Source organism: Cynocephalus volans, chromosome 2 (assembly GCF_027409185.1).
Source record: "Cynocephalus volans isolate mCynVol1 chromosome 2, mCynVol1.pri, whole genome shotgun sequence".
NCBI classification, from domain to species: domain Eukaryota; kingdom Metazoa; phylum Chordata; class Mammalia; order Dermoptera; family Cynocephalidae; genus Cynocephalus; species Cynocephalus volans.
In genome coordinates, this window is record NC_084461.1 from 175005898 (window position 1) to 175015163 (window position 9266).

The following is a 9266-nucleotide window of genomic DNA, read 5'->3' on the forward strand; positions in this document are numbered from 1 at the left end:
GGGAAGTGGTGTTGGGGGGAGGGGGCAGCCTCAATAGTCTGTGTTAGATTTGCTATGGCATAGCCCACCCGGGGGGCAGGCATGGAGGTGGTGCTCCCATCTATGAATGATGTATGTTGGGGCTGCATAGTGGGATGCAGGGAGATGTGTGGAAAGGAATGGAGAAAGAGGTCTAAAGCCTCCATGCAATTGTGTTCTAAGGGTCAAGAGTATTTTGGGATGAGAGTGGCTTTATTTAAGGAAGGGCCAAGTTTAAAGGAGAACTGGGAATTTTCAATGAAGGTAAGGTGGATAAGTTGTAGGTGGGAAGTGGGGAGAATTGACTTGGCCTTATGGCTGAGAAGGTCTTGAGGATGATGAGGAGAAGAAATGACTGTTTGTTGTCCGAAAGTTAGTTTAGAGCCTTCTCATGTTAAAAGGGCAGCTGCTGCCAAGGCCTGTAAACAGGGAGCCCATCCTTGAGCTGTGGTGTCCAATTGTTTGGAAAGGTATGCAACGCGGAAGAAGATATCTCTTGCCTCTTGTCCCAGAACCCTGTCACCAGTCCTTCAGTATTGGTGACATATAGGATAAAAGGATGAGATAGGTTTGGGAGGGATAGAGCTGGGGCTGTTAAGAGAGCAGCTTTAAATCACTGGAAGGGAGAATGAATGGGCTTTGTGGGATCTAAGGGAATGGCAGGATGCCCTTTGGCTGCCTCACAGAGTAGTTTTGCTAGCATGCCAAAGTTAGGAATCCATAGGCAAAGATACCCTGCAAGCTCCAAGAAAGAAAGGATTTCACCCTTTGTGGTAGGAGTAGGGAGTTCAGAAATTAGCCTCTTGTGATCCACCATTATTTCTCTGGTTTTGGGGGTGAGGTGGACTCCCAAATAGGTGACTGAGGAGAAGATATTTGGGCCTTGCTGGGGGACACTTGATATCCCCTGGAGGCCAGGAAATTAAGGCGAGCAACAGTGTGGGCCTGTGAATCCTCATAGGAGGGGCTAAAAGGAGGAGGTCATCCACATATTGTATTAAAGTGCTAGATGTTGGAGGAAGTTCAGATAAGTCTTGAGCTAAGGCCTGGCCAAAAAAGTGGGGGCTGTCCCAAAATCCCTGGAGCAAAACTGCCCAAGTAAGTTGTTGGGAATGGCATGTGTCAGGACCAGTCCAAGTGAGGGTGAACAGGTTTTGACAGGTAGGGTGTAATGGGATAGAAAAAAGGCATCTTTGAGGTCCGATACAGAGAAGAAACAGGTTGTTGTTGGGATTGTGGATAGAAAGGTATAGGGGTTAGAAATGATTGGAGTTATGGGTAAAACAGCTGCATTAATGGCCCTGAGGTCTTGAACTAAACTGTATGAGCCATTAGGCTTTATTACCAGAAGGATGGGTGTATTAAAAGGTGAGTGGGTAAGCCATAAGAGATGAGAAGAAAGGAGTTTGTGTATGACGGGTTTTAAGCCTATTAGGTGTTTGTTAGCGATGGGGTATTGTGGGACTTTAGGGAACAAAGAGGGGTTCTGCAACTTAACAAGGATAGGGGAATGGCATTTAGCAATGGGGGGAGAAGAAGTGTCCCATACTAGGGATTAACCTTGTCCGAGGAGGAGGAGAAGGTGGAAGCCTCAGGGGCCAAGTCTAGGGTGGCCTGTAACAGGAGTATTGTAGCTGGAGTTAAAGTGTTTAGGGTAAGGGTAGCTTTGAATTTGGAAAGGATGTCCTATCCCAGTAAGGGGGTTGGGAATTGAAGCATTAACAAAAATTTGTGTGTGAATTGGGTGGATGTAGGGTGCAGAAAAGGGGTTGAGTGATCCATGGGTGGTATTCTGATCCCATGACCCCTACTATTGTGATAGAGAATGGGGTTGTTGGTCCTGCATATTCAGGAAGGGTAGAGTAAGTGGCCCCTGTATCGATGACAAAAGAGATCAGCTTACCTGCTACGAGGAGAGTTACCCTGGGCTCACACATGGTGATCTTATGGGGGCCTTGGGCCCTGAGCATCGTCAGTCTTCCTCCTGGGCAAAGCTGAGAAGCTCCAATAGGGATGGCTGCACAGCTAAAGTTTGTGGGTTAGGGAGTTGACCAGTCCCTCTCTGGAGAGTGGAATGGTCAACCCCCAGTGACCTGGCTGTTTCCTGTGAGGACGAGGCCTGGGAGGGGGCCTGGGGTTAGGAGAGGCCCATACCCAGTGGCCCGGTTGACTGCATTTGAAGCAGTTCCTCAGTGGCTTGCCCCTGGGGGCAACCAGCTTAGGGGTATGTGAGCCTCCAATGGCATCAGCCAGGAGCTGGTATTTGGCCTGATCTCTTTTGTATTGATCCTTCTTCTCCTCCTCCTCCCCATTGTTAAAAACCTTGAAAGCTGCATTGAGGAAGTCTTGTTGGGTCATCTTTAGACCATTCTCAACTTTTTAGTTTTTTTCTGAATATCAGGGTAATGAAATGAGAGTGTAAGAGGGCCATGCCTGCAGGTGAGTTTGGGTCTATACATGTGTATTTATGTAAAGCCTCAGAGAGGTGGGTTAGGAACTCACTGGGATTTTTGGTGGATCTCTGTGTGATTTCTCTAAGCTTGTTATAATTGACTGACTTGTGAGTAGCCTTTTGGAGGCTGTAAGTCAAGTGTGTGATCATATTTTCCTGAAGATCCCTGTCCCTGTGACTGGCCTGATAGTCCCAATTTGGGTCTGTGTGAGGGACAGTGATGGTTCCCACAGGCCGCCTATTATTTTGGGCATGTACCTCATCTGCCTGTTGTTGGGCCATTATCCAGACCTGCTCCCTATCCTCTGGGGACAAAGTAGTAGTGAGAATCATAAAAATATCATGCCAGGTGAGATCATAAGACTGGGTGAGATATCTGAATTCCTTAAGATATGTGTCCAGGTTGGGCTGGAATGATCCCAGTCGTTTTATGATTTGGGAGAGATCAGAAAGGGAAAAGAGAATATGGACCCGGATAATTCCCTCTGTCCCAGGCACTTCAGAGTGGGTATAAAGGACCTGGAGCTAAGGCGGGGTTGTCACCTGATGAAGTGGAAAAAGGAGAGGGGTTGTGTGGCTGAAGACAAAGAAAAGGAAAAGGTGGAGGGGCTGGTGGAGGATCTGGAGCATAAGGAGGTGGTCAGGAAGCAGAGTGGTCTGATGGCTTAAAAGATTGATCCAAGTCTGGAAGGGGAGGTCAGGCATGAGCTAGGAGAATTTGAGATGAAGTAAAGTTTTGACAGAGAGAAGGATGCAAGCAGAGATAGAAGAAGGCTTGAACATAAGGAATCTCTCTGGCTTTGCTGCTTCGGTGACAAAAGTTGTCTAGGTCTCTGAGAATATCCAAATTGAAAGTACCATTTTCTGGCCACTGTATCCATTATTTAGGCCAACAGATTGCAGTAGAAAATGAGGCATTTGCACTTAATATCTCCCTCAAGGCCAAGAGGTTGGCCAGGAGATAGCCCAGAGGCATAGAGCATGGAGAAGAAAATGAGATGTTTAGGTTTAATGTCTCCCTGGAGGCCAAGAGATTGTAAATCGGCCAGGAGACAGCCTGGAGGCATAGAACATAGAGGTTTGGATTGTGAGGATCCCATTTAGAGGGTGAGAAAGGAGGTGATCACTCCTAGTAGAAGGGTAACACCAAGGAGCATCCTCGTTGATGCGCACCTTCTTTTCAAGAGAGAAGCCACCAACCAGCTAGAGAAGCATCCTCCAACATCCAGGGGGGCATGAGAGGGGTTTCCTTGGCCAGGCGCCTGGTCTTCAGGAAGTAGACAGTAGTTATAGAAAGCAGTCAGGGGAACCTGTAGAAGTAGGACAAACCCACTGACTCACCATGAATTGAGGCTGATGTTGGATGCATTGGTCTGAAATGGCAACAGGAGAGAGTCCCAGAGGTACCCAGTTTGGCAGGTTTGGGAAGGGTGGCTGGGGGGCCAATCAACCCAAAAGAGGGGATCATCCAAAGGTCTCAGCCAGGACCCTTCCCAGATTTTGGCACCAAAATGAAAGAAAGTGAGCTGAAATGCTGGGTACTGATCAAGCTTTACTAAAGGAAAAGAATCTGCTGGGCTATACTGGCATCAGGGTGGGAGGGCTTATATAGGTTGTAGGGAAGGCTGACATAATCAGGGAGGGGTTTGGTGCTGGTGTGGAGGAGTTTCTATTTCTCAGAAACCATGAGGTTTCTTGTAAGCGAAAGGCTGGTGGCCATTTTGTGCCGAGTGTGTGTAAAATGGCACTGGTCATGTCTAAGATGGCACCAGTCACATCCAAGACCCATCAGAAATTGATGCAGAAGTCATAATCTCTTCCATGCTTGGCAATTGAATGCAGACTGTGACTTGTTTAGTGGCTCCAGAGCTGTGGCTGGAGTCATGTGCAAGCACATGCATGACACAAGGAAAGCCACCTGCCAGTGCACCAATTTTTAAACTAATCTCTTCTCACTCCATCCCTTTACTTTCCAAATCTTCCAGGTTTCTGGATAAACAAGAGCCTGAGCTCAGCTCAGCTTTCCTCTTGGTTATACTGTTACCAAATTAGGCTCTTGGGTCACAGTGTCATCAAAATGACCGAAGTTCTGGCCGAAGTACCTGGCAGAACTTAAGGCATACAATGTTTTATTAAAAATAGATAGACTTATGCATAAGACAGTCAGCAATAGAAAAGCTGTCTCACCAAAAGAAGTTGGAGAAGGGTTTTTAAAAGCAAGCAGTTCCTCAATTGATGTCAGCATCTTGCCTTGATGATTTCTGATATCTTCATGTGGTCATGACAGGAAGGTCAGTTCCAGAAACATCCTGCATGCAACTCCCAAAGGGGTCTCAAGGTTAACCTGTAACTTAGTTTTTACAATTTCAGGGTAAAAAAGAATGGGTAAATAATGATACATTTTAAATAAAGAATAAGCCTTGGGGAAGAGATTTTGTAACTCAGTGAATATCTGTTCCCTTCTTATCTCAGTTTACTTATCAGGGCTGTTATGCCCGAGGGATCTCTTTCAGTTACTTTGATAGGGCAATGGAGTAATCATGTACCCTGGGGGTGTCATGACTGAGGAGTGGAAAAATAACAAAGTGTTCTCTGCAGGGAAAATGGAGTTGGTTTGGTTTACAGGCCTCACCTATTCTGTCTCAGTCTCTTATGTCTGAGGCAAGCAGGTTCTCAATGAAAGAAAGAATGTTGACCACAAGTGTCATAGGGTTTGGAACACATGAAGGTATTCAGCAATGCCTACTGGCTTTTCTGTGCCTTCACTTGACCTGCTTGCAGAGATCTCCACAAAGACTCTGCCTGCCTCTCAGAAAGCTCCCACCGCCTGAGTTGAAGGACCTGACAACACAATGGCCTATAGGCCCAGAAGGAAACCACCTGGTGACTTGCAGTCATGCTACTGGATGAGGGCTGGTATGATGGGAGAAAGATAGCCAGCTCAAACACGAGGAATTTCCAAGCCACAAGAATCTCATGCAGTTTTGTGTGTGGAACCAGTTTTCTGGATAGCAATGCTGTGGAAAGAAAGGAAGGAATTTAGTTTATAAGTTAGCTGGTTATTCTAAGCCCCAAATATTACAGGATATAAATATGATTGTTTGTATAATCCTATTGTGGGAGAACTGTATTATTTGTAAAAACAAAAATGAAACAATTACAAAAATAAAAATCATGGAGCTGATTATTCATTATTTTTCACCTCACCAAAGAAAGGATGCAGAAACAAGGGGTCCTTTCAAAATATAACCTTCCCAGGTTCTTTTAAAATACAGTTTTCTAGAGATTCTAGTAAAGATGGAGGAATAGACGGTCCCCAGTATCACTCTCTCCCACAAATCAACCAATTTACAACTATAAAAATGTAACAACAGCCAAGCTGGGTCTGCTGGATCTCAGGGGAAGAGGAGGAAAGACCTACAGAGTTCACGAAGGGAGAGAAGCCATGATGAGAGAAAGAAAAAACTGCTCAGAGAGTTTCGGGCCATGGTTGCTTTAAGGCTGGAGCTGCTGAGTGCATGGAGCAGGAGCCGGCAGAAGCTGTAGCTGTGCCCTTTGGATGGAGTTGCTTGGATGCAGCAGGGGAGAAGAGGGCCTTGGTGGCCCCCAGGACAGCAAGACCACTAATAGGGTTCCCATGGACCCACGCAGGAGTGAGGAGCCAAAACAGCTGAAAAGGGGAATCATTCAGAGGCCAGTGAGTCATCACAAGGGATCAGCACAGGACCTGTCCCATGGGAAGTGTTTGGAGCATGAGCAGTGGGGGAGACGAGCCCACCAGGAGAACACTGGGACACAGCACGGACAGCCGATACGCCCCTCAATCAGTGCAGGACCACTCAGAGAAGACTGGTTGATAATGCAGAATTGCATGGGGTGCAGTTTGATGAAAAGATTCAGGCCCAGATCAGAGTTTCTACACAACCCAGGAGCACCCAGTCTCTGGAGAGCCAGAAGTACCTATAAGGTCAACCATTAAACCCTGAGCTACACAAAAAGTCTTCCCTAGGGAAACAGCAGCAAAGAAGCAATTTAGCTCAACCACACAGCTCAAGTACTGGTTCCCACAGGAAGTTTCCCATTATAGAAGTAAGCAAAGGACAAAAAATTAGTTCCGGCCCAGCACACCACCAGCTCCTCCAGGCCCATCATGGGACCCAAGGCATGGAGCTGAGGACTGGACCACCCATCCATAACCACGCTCACTTCCAGCACCTTAGGGCCCCACCCAGGGACCTGGGGCTTGGAACCAGGGACTGGACCCCCTCCCACATCCAGGCACACTGCCAGTACCTCAGGGTCCCACCTGGGGGCCAGGGGCAAGGAACTGGGGACTGGACCCCCTGTGCACAACCAGGTACACTGCCAGCACCTCGGGGCCTCACCCTGGGGCCCTGGGCATGGATCTGGGGACCAGACACCCCTGCCCACAACCAGGCACACCACCAGTGCCGAGGAGCATGCCAAAAACATTACCTCCATGTGGGTGGACCACCACAGCCACCACAGTAACCATAGCTGCTGCAAAAGTGGCTAGATGTCACAACCACCACATAGATGGTCCGTCAGCCACTGGAGTGCATTGACACAAGGAGAGTCACCAACACAGACCAAAGAAAAGAATAGGATGTCTCTCTCCACAAAGCCCATTCCAGAGTGACAGAAGAAGCATCTGCTCTATGATAACATTGGGGGACCTGAACGCACTTTTCAGCAATGGACAGATATCTAGGCAACAAATAATAGAGTAACCATTACTCTTTCAGAGAGGGAGAAGAAATCTAGGGTTATCAGTGGGGGGGGGGAGAGGGGGATGGGGAGAGATTGGACAAGGCGCATAAAGAATAAGTACAATTTGTTACAATATACATACTAGTAATATTGATTTGATCAACCTTTGTCAACATTGAATCCCCAAAATATGTATAATCAATTATGATTCAATTAAAAAAAATACAGTTTTCTAAACATTTGATTTATAGAAAACTATTGAAGACTCAAAAGCGAACTGTGAATTAGTTACCTATTGCTGCATAACAAATTGCCCCAAAATCTAGCAGGTGGAAAAAATGGACATTTATTAGTTCACAGTTTCTGTGGGTCAGGAATCTGGCAGTGTTTAGATGGTCAGGGTCTCTCATGAGGATGCATTCAAGCTGTTGGCCTGGGCTTCTGTCACTGAAGCTTGCCAGGGTCTGGAGGATCTACCCCTGAGCTCACTCATGGGGCTGTTGATAACAAACCCAACAGCCACCTGGAGGCTCCAGTTCTTTGTCACATGGGCCTCTCCATAGGGTCACTCACAACCAGGCTTCCCCCAAGTGGGTGACCCAAGACAAGAGACAACCCAAGAGAGTAGCCAAAATGAAAACTACAGTTCTTCAAAACCTAATTTTGGAAATGGCACTCCATCGCTTCTGCCATATGCTATTGGTCACACAGATAGTGTGATAGGGACCATGCAAGGATGTGAATACCAGGAGGTGGGAATTGTTGAAGCACTTTGACAGCTGTTACTACACTATGTTCTATAAATATATTTGGTCTACCGACAGGGAGTTCATCGTCTAGAACACTGTCAGAACAAAATAAAGGTTTGAGGTATGATGAACTATTTGTTATCTGCTATGGGTCAAATGGGTCCCCCAAAAGTTCGTGTGTTGGAAACTTGATTCCCACTACCACAGTGTTAAGAGAAAGGGAAATCCTATTATGGTATTTGAAAGGTGGGGCATTTGAGAGATGATTGGATCCTGAGGACTATGCCCTCTTGAATGCACTGATCCACTCATGGAGTAATGAGTTGATGGTTTAATGGGTTGTCATGAGCATGGACTGGTGGTTTGATAAGGAGAGAAAGTGGGCGTGTTAGGAGCTCTTGCCATCTTTGCCATGTGATACCCTACGTTGCCACAGGACCTGTAGAGAGTTCCCACCCAGGAGAGGACCCTACATCAGATGCACCCCTTGGACTGTGGACTTAGCCTCCAAAACTGTAAGAAATAAATTTCATTATCTTATAAATTACCCAGTTTCAGGTATTCTGTTCCAAGCAACAGAGGAAGGACTAATACATTATCCATGGCACAGCGTGAACTTACTGGAAAGCCTCCCCACCACCCACAGTGCATCACAGAGGATGTGATGGGATTAATGCAAATTCATTTCATATTAGTAGAAGACCAAGGCACATATCTCCTACTGGTAAATTTACTGTGCTATGCTTGCCTATGAAACAAACTCATAATCAAGCAAGTAGTATATAATGTGTTTGGGAGGCAGGATAACATAAATAAGATGATACACTCGGTTATTAATTAGTAAGTATCATTATTAGTTTCATGTGTGATATTAACTAGCTGTGCAACATCAGGCAATTCACTTAACCTCTCTGAGCTTATCCTATCAACTGAAAAGTGAAGGTGTCCCATTACCTGATTTCTAATAATACTGCTACTTCTAAGAATGTTTATTTGATGATGTTCTGATTATCATAGAAAATTCCCAATAGATTCAGAGGACAATTACCTGTACAATTACCTTTCTACAGTAAGAGAAATGCCTCATAAATGGGCCTGGAGTCAAACTGAATCAGGGCTAATAGAACACATTTTTAACAGAGTAAGGTTATGACAGCATTCACTTATGGCAGACTGCTGTGTGCTGGGCCCCTGGAACAGACAAGCCTCGTGTGAGTTGACGGTGGATAAATATCACAGAGAGTCCTCATTTAGAGACAAGAGAGGTGTCCTCAAAGTGTAATTTTTATAGATTAGTCTGCAGCTTATTGCTGTCG